Below are 17822 nucleotides of genomic sequence, written 5' to 3'. Positions count from 1 at the left end.
TTGCTCAAGTGCAATGGTTGCCAGATTCCACTGGGTTCTATCAGTGCACTTTATTTTTCTATTCATGTTAGCAAGGGTGCATGAAGTAAGGTGTATGCTGATTGCCTATAACACTGACTTTTAGAGCCACAGACTCCCTCTTGCTCTAATCAAAGCATTGCTGTGGTTCAGACAGGTCACCCTACAAATTCTAAATACACAAGTGCAGTTAGCAAAACTACCTTATCCCAGGAGACCATCTTGGTTACAACAATCTTGTGGACCATTGAGGTGAAGAAGAGCCATCCTAGCCTGGGTTGCCCATTGCTGCTCTCTGAGAATATTTAGGTCAGCATCCAAACCCTCAGGAGTCACAGTTAGCAAACCTGGCCTCTGAAGCTTGGTATTGCAGGCTTTTTTATTGCATTGTAGACTAGCTGCTTAGAGCCCTTAACTTACCATGACTATGATAGTTACCCTTACTCTACATTACTCAGCTTGTTTTCCTCTGCACTGAACAACAAAGGGGACCATCTGAGCTTCTGATTGGATTCATACACTCTCACCAATCAGTGAATCAACACTGAGCACTTTCATGAAGGTAAGTCAGCAAGTGAGTGACCTTAGCATGAAAGAGTCCATGAAATTAATTAGCACAACCAATCATAAATTTAATTATGTGGTGCCAAAAACTGAGATCTTGGTGATAAGACATTGTTAAACTGTGGATCAAACCGGAGAAAACAAATTTAATTGTGACCCATGGTACAATCTCCAGAACACCAAGGACTGAACAGTAATACAAGTTATCTGAGAATAAAAGAGTGATGCTTTGAGGGGCTGGAAAAGTTAAGCCCATTTTATCCTTTATGATAGACTGGAAGGTTTGTTATTATTTTTCTTTCTGGTTTTTGTTTTTTGTTCTTTTTAAACACTGGAAACATCAGTAACATCAAATCTCTTCTTTCTGTCTAGGTATTGCTACAGGACTCTTTGAACATAGATGAGAGTAATCCCATAGTATCTCACTTCACCACCCTGTGCTTCTCCCTCTCCGTCTACCCTCTGTTTTACATATTTCAATTGAAAGCTCTTTCAAAGCAGAAAATGCCTCTTACCATGTTTATATGTACAATCTTACACAACATGGTGACTGGTGCCTCAAGACGCTGTCTTAAAATACAGAGCTATTTTTTTTAGAATGATATTTTTTATCTCTTAATTAAAGGGCTGCTGTGCTGAAAAAATAACAGATATTTCAACCAATTTTTTTCGTGATAATTTGAATTGAATAGACATTAACAGACACCAATTTTGAAAAGTGATACAAATCACATCTTTTACTTAGATCATGGTTTTAATTGTCCTAAAAGGTTATGAAGTGGTACAGACTTACATCTTATCACCTTGCACCCACTATCCTTCACACCTAATGTCAGGGAGATGCCACAGAGGTCAACTTTCATAGATCTGACTGCAAGACTGGGGCTAATTCTCTTATCCCTGCTCTGAGATGGGCTGCATCATCAGCTTGCATAGCTCAATATAGCTACACTTCCTCATCAGGCATAAATCATCTTAGTACTAGGCTACCAATATTGCATCAGCCAAAACTGAGTTGGCAGCCATGCCCAGCACATTCTCCATAGCAGCATCCAAGCACAGGAATGCTACACAAATGATAAAAGGTTTAGAAAATCTTGACTATGATGAAAGGTTAAAAATCACGTTTTGTCTTGAGAGAGGAAGACAGAATGGAACTGATAAGACTTCAAATAAATTAAGAGCTGTTGTAAAGAGGACTGTGATCATTTGTTCTCCACACACACCTAAGGTGGACCAGAAGTATTTGGCTTAATTAGCAGCTGGGTCATTAAGCTTTGGAACAGGCTTCCATGGGAGCTTTTGAAATCCCACCACAACAGGGTTTTAAGAACAGGCTGGACAGGAATGATCTAGCTTTATTTGGCTCTGCCTCAGGGGAGTGCGGGGAGAAGGGGAGGACACAAGCGGCCTGTACTAGATGACTTCTTTTCTTTTCTTCTTTTCTGACCCTAATGTTTTGTTATTCTAAGATATGCTCTGGTGCTGTTCCTTTTTTGCACCTGCCTTGTCCCAGCACCACTCTTAGCACTTCCCTCTGCAGCCTTTGAGCCTACCCCCAGTATTCTACTGCAACAGAACCTTCAGAAGAAGTCTCTAGAACCATAAAATTCTAGGGCTGGAAGGCACCTGAGGAGGTCATCTAGTCCAGCCCCTTGCCTGAAGCAGGATTAACTCCAACTAAACCATCCCAGCCATCACTAGGTCGAGCTGGGACTTAAAAATCTCTAGGGATGGAGATTCCAACAGCTCTCTCAGTAACACATTCCAGTGCTTCACAACCCTCCTGCTGAAATATTTTTTTCCTAATATCCAACCTACAGCTTTCCCTCTGTAATTTCAGACCATTACTCCTTGTTATGCCATCTGTCACCACTGAGAACAATCTCTCTCCATCCTCCTTACAGACCCCTTTCAGGAAGTTGAAGGCTGCTACCAAATCCTTCCTTCACTCTTCTCTTCTGCAAACTAAATAAGCCCAAATCTCTCAGCTTCTCCTCATAGGTCATGTACTCCAACCCCTTAATAAATTTTGTTGCTCTCCACTGAACTCGTTCTAATGTGTCCACATCTTTTCTATACTGGGAGGTCCAGAACTAGCTACAATATTCCAGATTTGGCCTCACCAGTGCTGATTAGAGGGGAATAATAACTTCTCTACATCTGCTGAAAATGCTTCTCCCCTAATGCATCCCAATATGTCGTTAGCCTTCTTGGCTACAGGGGCACACTGTTGACTCGTATCCGGCCTCTCATTCAAAGTAATCCCTAGGTCTTTTTCTGATGCACTACTATTTAGCCAGTTGGTCCCCAGCCTGCAATAATGCTTGCGATTCTTCCATCCCAAGTGCAGGACTCTACACTTCTTCTTGTTGAACCTCTTCAGATTTTTTTTGGACCAATCCTCAAATTTGTTCACGTCACACTAAATGCTACCCCTATCCTCCAATGTATCTACTTGTCCCCCTAGCTTAGTGTCATCTGCAAATTTGCTGAGGGTCCAATCCACCTCCTCATCCAGGTCATTAATAAAGATGTTGAAAAATACTGGCCCTAGAACTGATTCTTGGGGCACTTCACTTGAAACCGACCATCAACCAGACATTGAGCCATTGATCACTACCCTTGGGCCCATCCATCAAGCCAGCCTTCTATCCATCTTACAGTCCATGTGTCAAAACCATACTTCCTTAACTTATGGGCAAGAATATTGTGGGAGACTATATCAAAAGCTTTGCTAAATTCAAGGTATATCACATCCATTGACTTCTCCATGTCCGCAGAGCCAGTTACCTCATCATAGAAGCCAATCAGATTGGTCAGGAATGAATTTCCCTTCCTGAATCCAAGTTGACTACTCTCGATCACTTTCCCCTCTTCCAATCATTCCAAAATAGATTCCTTGAGAATCCCCTCAATGATTTTTCCAGAGACTGAGGTAAGGCTGACTGGTCTATAGTTATCTGGACTGTCCTTCTTTCCTTTTTTAAAAGACGGGCACCACATTTGCCTTTTTCCAGTCATCTGGGATCTCTCCTGATCTCCACTAGTTTTCAAAGATAATGGTGAATCTGCAAAGGCATCTGCCAATTCCCTCCGTACCCTTGGTTGCATTAAATCTGGACCCATAGATTTGTGCACCTCTAGATTTTCTAGGTAACCGTTAGCCTGTCCTTTCCCCATCAAAGGCTGCACACCTCCTTCACTTACTGTATTGCCCAGTGCCATAGTTTGGGAACTGAACTTGTCCATAAACACTGAGGCAAAAAAGGCATTGAGTACTTCAACTTTCTTACAGCATTTGCCACTAGGTTACCTCCATCATCCTGTAACAGCTCCACACCCTCTCTGATCACCCTTTTATTGTTAACATGCCTGTAGAAACCCTTCTTATTACCCTTCTTATTCCTTGCTAACTGCAATTCCAGTTGTGCTTTCATTTTCCTGATTACTGTCTGGCATTCTCCAGCAATATATTTGTACTCCTCCTTAGTCATCTGTCCTGGTGTAACTTCCCATCGCTGCTGACTTGTGGAGTCTCCAGCCTGTTTCTGTCCTGCCCAGTTCTCACACTAACAGATATCAAACCTGTCACCACTTAATGCACTACTGAACAGTACTCAGATGCCCAGCTGATCATGCTACACTATGCTATGCTACCTGCTATGCTTGCTGAGGAGCGGCATTGCTGCATGGGACTTGTAAGCCCCTGACCCCACTGCACAATAGGAGTACCGGACAGGTAGAGTGGGCCATGGTCTCAGCCCAATGCCTGTCAGAATCACTGGGCAGGCAGACTTGGGCAAGCACTCTAACCCCGCACTCCCCAGCAGCAGCAATGGGTGGGCACAGGGGGGCTAGCATTCAAACCCAGATCTGGGGAAACCCTCCCATCCCATCCCAGACAGGTTGGTGGGGGCCCGCCTATCTCTCCTGACCTCCTTGCCCCACCTCTGTGCCCCATCATTTTCCATCCTTCTGAAATCAGAGCCTACTCAACTGTCCCCTTCTGACAATATCACTGGGTCAGACACAAGGTTTTTGTGGTCCCTTAATTGTAACAATGTAGTGGGACAATTGCAGGAGGGAGACTCCCTCCGCAGGTCAGCAGCGATGGAAAGTTAATGCCTTTTCAAATTGCCTCACACTCCTTTGTCTATGAACTGAGGATGGGTAAATCAGGCGTGATGAGTTTAGAACCAGTCTGCATCTTTGTGCAAAACCTGAATGAACAGAACTCTTCAAATGTTTGAAACCAGACTCGATGGAATAATATTCATCAAATAGTTCATTCAATGTGTCATTTTTTATAGTTAAGTCACTGAATTTCCCAAAGCAGGAACAAATTATTGGTAACTGTTTTGTTGGTGTAATCTGCTAAATTCATATATATTGAAAATGCATGAATTGCTGTATTAACAATAAATAGGGTTTAACATACATGAGGAAAAATCACTTTCAGATAGATTTTTCTCTCAAATATTTGTTCCTGATGTTTTCATTTCCTGTGAAATTTCAGCCAAGCCTCACTCAACCAAATGTTTGTGACCAAGAGAATAAAAAGGGTGTAAAACAATCAGTTTGGCAAACTGGTGAATTTTACCTTCAAGAATATGACTTTGACTGAACAAGCCACATATGCATGAGCTTAAATTTAAGCATCCACAATAACTGCCCAAATGATCTTTCTCAGCATATTTACAATGGGCTGAGATATTTGAGGCCAGTGGAAGATCCAGCAGCATCAAAATAAAAGCAGGTCAGGGAATGTGGGCAGCCCTAGTGAATGCGGAAGGCAACCTAGTGATAGATAATGTGAAAAAAAACTGAAGTACTCAATGCTTTTTTTGCCTTGGTCTTCACAAACAAATTCAACTGCCAGATTGCTGCACTGGGCAACAAAGTAGCTGGAGGAGGTAAGCAGCCCTCAGTAGTAAAGGCAAAAGGGTAAGGACTATCTACAAAAGCTGGGCATGCACAGTTACATGGGGATTGATCTAATGCATCCAAGAGTGCAGTGAGATAGCTGATTGGATGGCAGAGACACTGTCCATTATCTTTGAAAACTCTTGGCAATCAGGGAGGTCCTGAGGTTTGGAAAAAGGCAACTGTACTGCCCATTTTTAAAAAGAGGACAACACAGGAAATTATAGACTGATCAGCCTCACCTCAGTTCCTGGAAAAATCATGGAGCAGGTCCTATAGGAATCCATTTTGAAACAGGTGGAGGAAAGGAAGCTGTGAGGATCAAACAACATGGATTCACCAAAGAAAAGTAATTCCTGACCAAACTGATTACCTCCTATTATGTGGTAACAGGCTCTGTAGACATGGGGAAAGCAGTGTATGTGATACATCTTGGCCGGGTCTACACTACAGAGTTTTGTCGACAGAAGAGGCCTTCTGTCGATGAAACCAGAGAGTGTCCATAGTACAAATACATTCTATCAAGAATCTGTCAAAACAATGCAGCACTTTTCCCAGCAGATTTCTGTCGTGACGGTTCAAGGCTTAGTGCCTCTGTCGACAGGTTCTGTCCAAAGAAAATAGCATAGACGCTGGCGGGGGGGCCCTCTGGCAACAAAAAGGGCTTCTGGTTCAACAGGCAGCCCTGTTTGTACAGGTTCTGGCTGTTCTGTTGACAAAGCTGTGCAGTCTGCCCATTCTTTGGCAACTGAGCGCATCAACAGAGGGAACCTCTTTTAGGTGTGGATACATTCTGTTGACAGAGGTTCTGTCGGGAAATATCTGTTGACAGTGACTTCTGTTGACAGAACACTGTAGTGTAGACACAGCCCTTGACTTTAGAAAAGCTTTTGATACAGCCTCACATAGCATTCTTGCCAACAAGTTAAGGAATCATGGCTTGGATGAATGGACTGTAAGATGGATAGAAAGCTAGCTAGTTTGTCAGACTCAGTGAGTAGAGATCAATGGCTTGATGTCTAGTTGGCAGCCAATATCAAGTGGAGTGCCACATGGGTAGGAACTTGGGCTGTTTTTATTCAACAGCTTCACTGATGAGCTAGATGGTGGATTGGTCTGCACCCTCACCAAGTTTGCGGATTACACTGAGCTGGGTGGAGAGGTCGATGTATTGGAGTGCATGGATAAGGTCCAGACTGAGCTACACAAATTGTAGAATTGGGCCAAAAGAAATCTGATGATGTTCAACAATAACAGATACACATAGGATGGAAGAATCCCATGCTCTGGCATAGGGCAGGGAGAGACGGGCTAGGCAGCAATTGTGCAGAAAAAGGACCTGAAGATTACGGTATATGGGAAGTTGGATGTGAGTCAAAAGTGTCCCTTGTTGCCGAGAGGCTAATGGCATATTGAGCTGCATTAGTAGGAGCATTACCAGAAGACAATGGTTCTTTTATAGAAAAAAAATGGTTCTGGAACTCCTGCACACAAGCGTCTTAACCCCTTGCAGCCCCAAATTGCTTCCTCCTACCCCCAGGCTAGCGCCCCCCACACTAAAGCGCTAACCATAACCCACCCACCTGCAACCTCAAAATAACACCCTATTCCCAGGCTTAACCCCCTTCTGCAACCTCAAGCTCCCCCACAGCCTCAAAAGCCCCCCACCTACCTCACACAGGAATGGCCAGTGGCTTCTCTGCTCTCCCACCCACAGGGGCTCCCTCTGCAGCACAATGTCCTGCCCAGAGCAGCTCCTGGCATGGCACAACCATGCACAAGCTGCCCATAGTGGATCCCATTACAGCATGTCCTGGACATGCAGAGCCACCCCCAGAAGCTCCTCGAGTAGCGTGGCCCAGCCATGTGCAACTAGTCACAGCAGCTTCCAGCACAGCACCCCACCCCACCCAGGAAAAAAGGTTCCCAAATGCCATTCCAGCAGGAAAAATACCCTGCTAGAAGACCAAAAGCACTGTGGCTATATTGACATGGCAGCCCTATTTCAAAAAAAGCAATTCCAGAAGTACTGTGTCAAAATAGGGCTGCTACACACTAAAATGTATTTCAAAATAGCACTGAGCTATTTTGAAATACATAGTCTACACACACAGCACTTATTTTGAATTAGCACCTATTTCAAAGTGAGTGCTATTCTGTGTCTTAACAGCACCTATTTCTGAATAGTTGTTGTGAACTATGTATTATTTTTCCTGTAGTGAAATTTGCCAGTTTTGGAATAATGCACCCACTATTTTGAATTTATTTCAAACCTGTGCATGTGTAGTGTAGAAAACAGCAAAGTTATTTCAAAATAAGAGCTGTTATCTCAGAATGACCTGGTTGTGTGTCCATAGCCTGTGAGGCCACACCTGGAAATATTGCATTGAGTTTGGGACCTCTCCCCACTACGGAAAGGACGTGAACAAATTGGAGAGAATCCAACAGAAGGCAACGTAAATGACTGGGAGGCTGTGAGCATAATTTATGAGCAGAGGCTGAGGGAACTTGTCTTATTTAGTCTTCAGAACAGAACAATTATGGGGAACTTGGTAGCAGCCTTCAACTATTAGTCTGTTCTGGTCTGGCTATGGTCTGAAGAAGTGGGTCTGTCCCACGAAAGCTCACCTAATAAACTATTTTGCTAGTCTTTAAAGTGCTACTTGACTGCTTTTTGTTTTGATAGTGTATAGACTAGCACAGCTTCCTCTCTGTTACTATCAGAAGGAGGTTTCCAAAAGGGATGGAGCCAGGCTTTTCCTAATGATGTGTAGCCAGACAGAGTCTCCCCCTTACAAGCCAGCTTGCTCGTTGCCCCCCCCCCCACCACTGAGGAGCACACAGGGCACGGAAATGGCTGCTGACAGCACAGTCTTTGATGCCCTCATTGAGGCCCAGATATGCTGGCTTATTGTGACCCTGAGAAGCAGAAAGTACAGCTAGAAGGCTGACAGGCCAGACTGTCAACATGAGAGGGGGAGGGGAACCCTCAAGAAATCACCCCAGCTGGCATTGATCAATATGATGCACACACAATCACCCAGAAGGGGACGTGCCCCGCCCGCACAAAAGAATGTCCTGTACTCCTAAATTGTTTATCTCTTGTCTTACAAGTGCAAACTAAGTAGAAATGCCCTTGTAACAAACTGGAGTCACAAAGACAGACCAGTATGATCTGGCACCATAGATAAGAAAGAGAATACGTAACCCAAAAGGGGTATAAAAGATGGGTCCAGCAGAACTCTAACTTTGAGTGCATTCGACCAACTTCCTGCTGGTCGGGTCAGGTGATTGCCTCCCGAGGTCCACTACTGGGGACGCCCAACCTCGTATTCGTCTTTCCGCGGAATTGAGTGACCGATCCGGCTTGGCTACGCTGGTATCGAGAGACACAGAGAGGGTAAGATACACCCATGCTAGGTCTCTGACTTTTTTTTTTGTGCACAGCTAAAGAATTAGAGCTCTGTAACTAGTATCAAGATATCATTGTGTTAGATGGTCACAGATATCTTTGTATTGGATTGTAACGTAACTTGTTAACACCTGTACTTTGCTAGCATATAAGAAGTAAACAATAGCCTTTTGTAACCGCACGCTTATAACTGTAGCTTAATAAACTTGTAACTAGTTAAGATCCAAGCCTAACTATTTTGTTAACCCTTTTGTCACTGCAACACAGCCAGCACAACAAAAGAACTTTAACCATTTGGTTACAACAGCCTGACCATAGGTGAGTGTGCTAGGAGCTGTCTGCTGTAACAGTAAAAAACTGGGTTGCTTAGGACCCAGGGGAGTACCTCACCGCACATTACCTGGCCACCGACTAACATGATGGCAAATGTCTGAACAAGAACTGATGGTCTCAAGTTGCAGTGTGAGATCTAGGTTGGATATTAGGAAAAACTATCTCACTAAGATGGTAGCGAACTACTGGAATAGGTTTGCTCGGGAATATGCATCCATAGAGGTTTTAAGACAAGGCTTGATAAAGCCCTGCCTAGAATGATTTAGTTGGGATTGGTCCTTCATTGAGCAGGAGATTGAACTAGATAACCTCATAATATGTCTTCTATCCCTAATCTTCTATGATTCTAAGTCAATGTGCATTTATCAAGACTATGAAACATCACCTGAATTTAACCTCAGCTCATTGTGCCACATATATTCCACCATCACACCCTGTAGTAGTATAAACACCATAAAAATAGCAGAGGGCAAGGGCCAATTCCTTAAGCATGTGGGCTTTTGAACACCAGGTTGAATTTACCAATTTTCTGAGCAGATTGCCCTGAATGCTGGCTTTGACTACTATCTTCTTCAAGTGGTTGCAGTATGTTAATGGCCTATTCAGTGTCACACTGAGGTAAACTGAGTTGTAACATACTATAGACATCCATCTTTGAAGAAAATTTTTAACTTGTGGCTTGCACTTGCAGAGGAAATACACTAGAAACTGTCTTGGAAAGGCTTAGCGCAGGCACCATTAATACAATATCTGCCATGAGCTTCACACCATCTTTCAAGACCTTGTCAATGTCTGAGAAGGACTGATCTTGGTAGCTACAGCAGATGTTGGCATAGATAAACTCGCAATTGATCAGCATTCACATTGTGCTCCCTATCAGTACCAGGTATGGGCTGGGAAAGCTAATCTTCCAACCAGCAGACCATGAATCCTGGTCATGTGTTGTCTGACAGACCACATGATTTAATTTAGTACACAAACAAGTGCTTTGCTGGATTGCGGTATATTACTTTGGTCATGTTCTCCCACCTTTATTGCTCCAGATTTCATACGTATGTACAAGAGTGATGGCAGGCTGTACAACCTCTTACATGCAATTCACTTGCTTACACAGAGATTCATCCAAAATGAAGAAATACTTCTCTTGCATTTACCTCATTAGAGGTTATTTATTTATATTCTAAGAGGAGCTTCTGCTCTTCATCTAAGAAGAGTTAATGGTGCTTGCAATACTTTGACATGTTTGTCTCAAAATCCACCCATTTTCAAGTACAATTGGTTTCTATTTGTATAACAATATAATCTCTCAGTTCACTGGACAGTAAGTGACCATTCGTTTGGTTTTATTACTTCCCCGCGTTTAACTGGTACCAACTTTGAGGTCATCTAAAGGAAAACTGATCTGAACAAATGTCAGAATATTTTTGTTAAGCTATCTAAAATCCCATAGCCCATTTAGATAATGTCATCTGATTTATTTTACTGAAACATAGACAAGAAAGACAGCAAAGGTTTAATAGGTTACTTATGCCATGTCCTGACCATTGCAGCCTTAATTGTAACTGCACTGAGTTTAATCTTTACGTCTCACATGCTTCAAATATATCCAGTGGCATAACATTAATCATTAACATTTTTGAAAATCACTTCCTGAGGAATGGCAAAAGCTTAGCCACTGATAATGAGTTATAAAGTCTTTCACTTTTATGTCCCTATTAGGGATATGATGTAGGTCCAAATCCCCGGCAGCTAAAGCTCTAGAACAGCAAAATATTAAGCACATGCCTATCATTAAATATGCTGGATTGGTGCTTTAGTTATTAGGAAGTGGGCTAGGGACATAACTTTAAAATCTCTACCGGCTAGTCTTATGATCTCTCTAACTATTGTATCTGAGCATCACTAACTGTTTCACATGCCAGTGCTCTCAGTTCTCCTTTGAAGTAGAAAAATGTTATTATTCCTATTTTACAGATGGGCAACTGAGGCACAACTACCTCTCTCCCTCGAAAGGAAGACAGTAAAAAAGAGTGTCGGGAGATTATTAATGAAGTGCTGTGCTGCATATGCAGCACTTCACTAAGCTAATTCTCCCCTGTGGTATTTCGAAGTGCCTCAAGTTTGAGGAGTAAAGGGACTTTGAAGTCGCCCAGTCACTTCAAAGCACGGGTGGCTTAGCTGAGGCTACATGTGATCCAGCACTTCAAAGTTTAACAGTTTGAAGTTGCCACGGGGGAGAATTAGCTTGATGAGGCACTGCATATGCAATGCAGCACTTCATTAATAATCTTCCGACACACTATTTACCATCTTCCCTTCAAAGTAAGGAAGTAGTGTAGACACAGCCACAGTGAGTTGCCTATGTTCACACAGTAAACATGTGACAGAGCACAGACCTGAACTCAGATCTTCTCAATTCCACCTTAGCATTATCAAATGGAAATGTTAGGCCATGCTCTGTCTGCTTAACTTTTGCATTTCTCAGTTATTCATAGTGTAAATCTGAAGACAGAATTTAGCCTTCAAGCTCCATATTTATTGCATTCACAGATCTCAGTGCAAACCTCACCTTTGTTTGCCAAGATGGTCAGAAAATCCACAAAACATGAATGAAGGTTTTTCCCATAGGTAAGGAGTTGTTAAACCTGTCCATATAATCAGTCTCCCTTGAGGCTATCAACATCCTCCTTCTCAGCTGCAACATAACCTTTAGACCTTAGATTTTTGCAGATGCCCTTTTAGCATCTTCAGAGGGACTCCTGTGGGGAAGAGGGTTGTGCTTGGAGTCTATAGAGGGGAACCTGGCTTCGGAGGGAGAGCAAAAATCAGTCCAGAATAAGTTAGTTCCCTTCTAAATCCCATGGACCATACTGCAGGGCTTGCAAAGCTTTATTTACAGAGTGACTTAAAATGTCACTGTGATTCTAGTATGCCAACACTTCATTCCATCCGGTGTATTTGCACACATTGTAAAAACTCAGTTCAACAAAGCTCCTTTGTTTTCTGCAGGAACTTTGGAAGGGTCAGGCTTGCAATTTCTGCTTCTGTGCTTTACACACAAAAGTTAAAATATGATGATCCAAATGGTGATAGAGAGGTCTAAATGAAGAAATTGGGGTTTTGACCTTGGTCTCTTCTGAGGGGGCTAGAGGTTGAGGCTCACCCTGGGTTTCCTACTTCAAACGAAGTAACCTGAAACTGAAAATTTAACCTATTAGCTCTTGAGCATTTTCAAATCAGATCAAAATTATCATCTGAGTAAGACAGCAAGGATTTTTAAAGTAAATTTTAACATAACCCACCTTCAAAATCTCTTTATTGAAAGCTCATATTTTGCTGTATTAATTTTTGTTTGGTCAATACAGAATTAAAATACCCTGGATGAATCTCATTGCATTTCCATATTAGCTTTGATTTTACTTTCTTGTGGCTAAATGGGTGTGAGAAAATGCAGCACTCAATGACTTTAGAGTACTCACATCTGAAAATGGGAAAAAAAAGAAGCAATGTGACATTGAGGTTTCAAGAAGAAAAGGAAATTGGTAATGTACAACACTAAACAAAAGCCGTATAAAAAGACAAATAAATTAGATTAATGAAAATATGGAAATATGTAAATAAAACAAATTATTTGATTACTAGAAATGAATTTGTATATTTTCAGAAATCTTCTGATAATTTTTTTCATTATGCATAAGAACAAATATCAACATACATAGTTTTAGAGAGCATTAACGGGCAATTTTTCAGTGAGAAAATTCTAAGGTTTCTGCATAATTGTGCAACTAGATTTGACAGATTTGTGAATATAAACGAGGGCTTTTATGAAAAGTTGACTAGGCCTCCAAATATACATATGGATGTTCAACACACTCTCATATTTAGTAATTATGGGTGCCCTTGCAAATGTTCAAGTGAAAGCTAATCATGGCAGATTTTCAAAAGCTGGCAGAATCTGGTCTGCTATTTTATTTAGCCTATACTCAGGTAAAATAAAAGGTAAATGGTGATGAATGATTGATGATACACTGAAAAGCCAGATTTGACCACTACTAAAGTAACTTCTAAATTCAAGTCCCCATCCTTTTCTGATTTTTGCACTTGTAGAACACATGTCATTGTAACATCTGTAGAAAATTAATTGAGTCATTCATTTTAGTATTATTTCACTATATGGTGAGAGACATTGCCAGGGTAATTTATTTCAAATTAAAAATTTTCAAAAGTTCTATAAATGCTATAGATCAAACATACAAAAAAGGGACCCATGGGTACACTCAGAAAAATGCAAACACTTTTACTCATTGCGGAAAAAATGTTTATGCAAAACAGGTGTCATGTCAGGAGTAATATCTGTATACATATTTTTGTGCATATGTTGCACTCTCCCCATTGAAAATGGAGCTCATTTTGAATTATTCCTTTAATTAAATCTAAAAATAGTGATGCTGATTTTTGAAGAATTTGCTTACCTCAAATATAACTATTAAGTCCTCTGCACAAACATGCATTATTCTGTTTAAGATGTTTTAGTAGTGTAGTTATGTCTTGTGCAAGATTAGAAGTGGGTCTTGTAAAATGAGATGACATGGGGCTCTAAGATATGAAAAGAGAGTCTCACAAATGAAACACAGATATGCAAATATTAATTTGATCTGTGTTTGGTTTAATGTCTCTCACTCAAGCAGAAAAATCGGAATATAGAAAGACAGGAGAGAGAGGTGAATCGACAATGGATCATCATCAAAGGAGAGATTGAGAAAGTAGACACTCAGTATACCCTATAGCTTACTGGTTAGGATATTCAGTACAGAAGAGGTAGATTTCTCTTCAAATCCTTTCTTCCCTTCAGTGTGTTGTGGTAGCAGGTGGGGCAGGGTTGGTAGGGGAATTGAACTGGAGCTTTCCTAGATGTATACACTAGCTAATGGGCTAAAAGTTGAGGGAGATCTTCCTCGCCTATCTCTTGGAAAAAAAAAAATTATAGCTGCCTAATGCAGTTTGTAACCCGAATCCCAGGAAGAGGGAGGTGCTTACCTCTACCTGTGCCTTAATGATTGTCTCCTAGAGAAGGCAGAGCTTAAACACACTGCTTTTCCTCAGCATCTCTCCATTGTCTAGCTTAGATGAGAACTTTGCAAGCATGCTGACTTTTGGAAATCCCCTTCCAAGATGCACATATTTCACCTTTCACTGAAAAGGGAGCCTGGATGATTCAAGTTTTGTAAATTCCAGTGCTTTTGTAGATGTGAAAAGTTAGGCATGGCAATGCTCAACACCATTATGCCAATATATTTTGTGACTCTATCATGAGAGGAAGCATGTGAAAATAAGAAAACAAATTATAAAAATAGTATGGAAAATGGATAAAGGACAAATAAGAGAATGGAAGGGGTAAACAAAAGAACAGAAGGAATCAAAAAAGACAGAAGTTGCTTATTGAGGAAAATGTCAGAATTTGCTGTAAAAAAGGCAGTTTTCTCTGCTGCATCACCATGTATAATTTCATAGCAAAATACTGCATAGCTGTGTATACACGTAAGCACTCCTTCAAAAAGGCAAAAATCAGAAGATGCCATTCAAAAGCAAGGCTTTGGAAAAAGAGCAACAACACATTAACTATCAATCCACCCTTTGGAAAGCCCTCTGTCTTTTGAAAGGGAGCATCCACACAGCTCCAGCCATTCTTTCAAAAGAAGCGGGACAGAAATACCACAGATGGGGTCCCATGGCCAACAAGCTCTTCTGGGGCTGCAGCCAGCCACTGCCTTAAAGGGCCCCCTCCCACCGCCCTCAACTCTGCATGAGCTGAGAGCTGCCCAGCTGTCCCCAAGCCAAGCAGAGCTCACTTGTGCCGCGGGATGGAGTCCCAGCAGCTGCTCCTTGCTAAGGATGCCCTCATCAAGGAAACCCTGCTGGCACACCACAGCCACCCCTGAGGCCCTGGGCCATCCCTGCCCAGGAATCCTACAGTCTCCCACCCCCGGATGCCCCAACATTTCTGGAGCCATTCCAGAAGCTCCAAGTGGTGGGAGTGCCTAGTGCTGAGGGAGTGGGATGATGCTGGAAGGATCTGGAACTTCAGGATGATCAGGCAGACCTTTCAAGAGATCTGCCACTGGCTTGCCTCCACTCTCCACATTCCGGCACCAGAACACCTGCATGCGGCCCACTTTCTCCCTCAAGAAGTAGGTCGCAATAGCCATCTGGAAGCTGGCCACCCCAGATTCCTACCGCTCCATAGGACATCAGTTCAGGGTGGGAAAGACCACCATGGGGCTGTAGTCATGGAGGTTGCGGGGGGCAAGCAGGGGACTGGGAGGAGGCCAGGAGGACACAGGCAGTTGGCGGTGGCCAGGGATGCCCAGCCATGCCCTTACAGGATTGCATGTTCCCCTCCCCACTGTGTAGGTCATCTGAGCCATCAACATGATGCTGCTGCACAAGATCATCCACCTGGGGGTCTGAATGCCACAATTGCAGGATTTGCCGTACTGGGCTTCCTGAACTGCTTTGGCACCTTGGATGGCACACACATCCCCATCCTCACCCCAGCACACAGTGCTGGCCAGTATGTCGACTGAAAGGGCTACCATTCAGTGGTCCTCCAGGCCCTGGTACTCAAGGGGCCAGTTCATAGACATCTACATGGGCTGGGCCAGCTGCACACACGATGCCCTTGTTTTCAGAAACTCCAGGCTGTACCGGCTCATGGGGCCTGGCACCTTTGTCCCACAGTGGGAGATTCCAGTGGGGGTGGATATCACCATGCTGTGGTAAGTCTGTGGGAAGGGCTCATCAGGGATGGTGGCGGTCATCCAGCTGGGCAAGTGGGAGTGGGTGTAGATGATACGGTCCGCATCCTCATTCGACCTCTTTTTGGTCACAGCCGCCTCCTGGGTCCTCCAGCTGCGGCTCATCCACTGACATGTCAAGGACCACCAGTGATGGGGAGCCATCCTGGGGCCCCAGGATGCTCCACAGGAGCAGGTGGCCAGAGCAGCCCCAGAGCAGCCAGCCTGGTCCTGGGCCCAGGCATAGCCCTGGTGCAGTTCTTTAACTTTACTGCAGACATTGGTCTGCAGTGCACTCTGGGTGGCCCTTCGTCGGGAATCCCTGGGCAAGGTGGGTGAATGCAGCAGCATTTAGCTACATCACACCCATTTCTCCGAGGGCATTGTCTTCCTTCCACAGGCTGAGGAGGTCCCTCATTTCCTGTCCGTCTATGAGGGAGCCCTTTATTTTTTCACTCCCGGGCCCCTGGAAGCCCTGCAAAAGCTCCGAAGGGAGGCCCTGGGCCTCCTGTGGGGGCTGGCTGCTGGCCATTAAATGCCACTGCTGATCCTGAGCTGCACCAAGACAGTGCAGTGATGACTCCGCGCAGCAAAGCGGACAGGGAGCTGCAGACAGGGGAGTTTAAGAGGTAGTTTGACAGAGGGAGTGTGACAGAGAGGACTGTAATGGTTAGGAAGACCCACAACGCCTGTGCCAGCGCTACTGCTGTCTCCTCCACTTGTGCCTGTAGCCAGACAGACTGCCTGACCATGGATGTTTCTACCCAGATCCTGGTGTGGTTCTGCAAGGACTGTGGCTTGCCGTTCCCACTTACTGATACCCAGGCTGAGGGGAATATTCAGTGTGGAAGGTGCCTGCTGGTGGAAGCTCTCAGGCAGCAGGTGGGGGAGCTACAGGAGGAGGTGGCCAGGTTGAGGAGTATCCGAGTCCATGAGCAGTTCCTGGATAGTATTCAGGTGGAAACTGTGGAGGTAACTGTCCCAGTGCACAGGACAGCTGATAAACCACTGGAAGAGGTGGACCAGGGTGGACACAGGCAGCTAGTTACTTCTCACAGCGGGCAGTGTCCCACCCCTGCTCAGAACCCTCCCACCGTGGTACTGGAAAACCGTTATGCTGTACTTGATACAGGAGACCGAGAATTACCCCGTACAGAAGAAGAGAAGCCTCATACCCCCAAGGCTGGGAAGTCTACTGCCACCCCTGCAATAAGGAAACGTAGAGTAGTGGTGGTTGGAGACTCTCTTCTGAGGGGGAAGGAGGCGCCCATCTGTCGCCCTGACATTTCATCTCGGGAGGTGTGCTGCCTGCTGGGGGCCCATATCCGAGATGTTATGCAGGCATTGTTGAGGATTATCCAGCCCTCTGACTAAAATCCCATGCTTCTCATCCATGTGGGCACTAATGATACTGCGAGGTGTGATGCTGAGCAGGTCAAGAGTGACTTCAGGGCTCTGGGGGCACGGGTCAGGGAGTTTGGGGTGCAGGTGGTATTCTCTTCTATCCCGCCTGTCAGAGGTAGGGGCCCAGGCAGATACAGGTGTATCCTGGAGGTGAATGTTTGGTTGCGTAGATGGTGTCGCCAGGAAGGCTTTGGTTTCTTTGACCACAGGATCCTTTTCCGGGAAGAACTGCTAGGCAGAGATGGCGTTCACCTTTCGAGGAGGGGGAAGATCATATTTGAACAGAGGCTGGCTGACCTAGTGAGGAGCGCTTTAAACTAGGTTTGACGGGGGCAGGGGAGCCAAGCCTGCAGGTAAGTGGAGAGCATGGA

Source organism: Carettochelys insculpta, chromosome 2, assembly GCF_033958435.1.
Source record: "Carettochelys insculpta isolate YL-2023 chromosome 2, ASM3395843v1, whole genome shotgun sequence".
In the NCBI taxonomy this organism is placed as follows: Eukaryota; Metazoa; Chordata; order Testudines; family Carettochelyidae; genus Carettochelys; species Carettochelys insculpta.
The sequence above is the reverse complement of the archived record's forward strand: the minus strand, read 5'-3'. Positions refer to the sequence as shown.